This window comes from Schistocerca americana, chromosome 1, assembly GCF_021461395.2.
Source record: "Schistocerca americana isolate TAMUIC-IGC-003095 chromosome 1, iqSchAmer2.1, whole genome shotgun sequence".
Classification (NCBI taxonomy): Eukaryota; Metazoa; Arthropoda; class Insecta; order Orthoptera; family Acrididae; genus Schistocerca; species Schistocerca americana.
Window position 1 is genome coordinate 855500977 of NC_060119.1, and position 1431 is coordinate 855502407.

General features: G+C 46.6%; 1 non-coding gene across 1 annotated transcript; it reads right to left on the reverse strand.

Moving 5' to 3' along the window:
* Positions 1-604: 604 nt before the first annotated feature.
* Trnap-cgg lies at positions 605-676 on the reverse strand. The gene has a single exon. It is a non-coding gene; the product is annotated as a tRNA-Pro (tRNA).
* Positions 677-1431: the final 755 nt, after the last annotated feature.

Sequence of the window (1431 nt, forward strand, 5' to 3'; positions counted from 1 at the left end):
CTACGCCTGGTACGTCTACTTTCATAAACAAGAGCATAGACGCGCTAAGCACAGTGTCGTCTGCTGATTAAAGTTGACTTTATCTACTCGCGTAAGTTTACGACGAGTGATTTCTAAAACCAACTTTGATTATATTTCGGCCCTCCTCCTAGAGGGCCCCTGGGGCAATGCCGTAGTTGTCTCAGCCTAGTTCACCCCGCTGAGCAGTCGGGCTTAGGTTTCCCGCAGCTTACTTGGATCAGTTAATGTTAATATCGGGCTGGGTCGTTTTAAAAGAACACATCGGATTTCTTATTCTTAACTTCATCCATTACGTTTGTGAAGACGTGGTCGTTTTAAAAGAACACGTCGGATTTCTTATTCTAACTTCATCCATCACGTTTGCAAAGAGGTAACCGCCGACGGAATTTGAAACCCCTAATCTCAGTTTCCCTTCCGATATATTGCCGTGTACTTAGTTCTTTTGAAAATGATTCGAGTTACAGATAGACACACACAATATGTATCAATCTTTCCGATAAATTCAGGTAGAAAAAATGTATGAATTCAGACGAGAAGTTTAGAAGAACTAATTACCTTTATCTCTAGCAACGATAAAATTAACGGGCTCGTCCGGGATTTGAACCCGGGACCTCTCGCACCCGAAGCGAGAATCATACCCCTAGACCAACGAGCCAGTTAGCAGATTCTGTGTGAGTTGTACATATTACGGAAAGTGTGTCTCGATGCCGTTAGAACGTAACGGTGACTGGCAGAGCCGGCTCGCGCGACGGCCGTGACGCGAGGCCAGCGCTGCGTTGGCGAAAGCCGCTGACTTGCAGGGAGAGCGGCCACGCCTCTGACGGCGAACTCACAACGTGGCAGAAGGCGATTCTGATCTGTCGTTCAGTGACACGGAGACGGTCTGTGGAGGAAGCATCTCACTTACACGTCTGTATTACACTGTATCACCTGTTCCTCAGTAAGTCTATTCTTCAGACGACTGTATTAAGACCTAACAGAAGATCGAGTACGATCACATACAAGGTATTCCAAAACTGTACTTTCGGATTAATACAGGAAGTAGAGAATTTCAAAACGAATATATTTAATTCTGGGGCATATGATCCCAGACAGCAATTTCTGACGCTATGGACGATTTACACAGAATGTAGTTTAGCATGCTAGTTACGGCAGTGGTGACCACAGGAACTGCTCGAATACCCGATCGTCGGCCTGTATGCATGCAGTACATCATCGGACCATTGACTGTCGTGTCCTTTCGAAGATTGCTGGCGAGTCCGCAATGGTACTAGCAGCGACGGAAATTTTAGCGACGAGGTGTTTTTCTGTTCCCACAACGGTTTCATACACCGATTGCTTCATTTGCTGCCAGAGGAAGAAAACCAGACACGTAAGGTCAGGTGACCTGGGTGGCAAGGCCACAGGGCC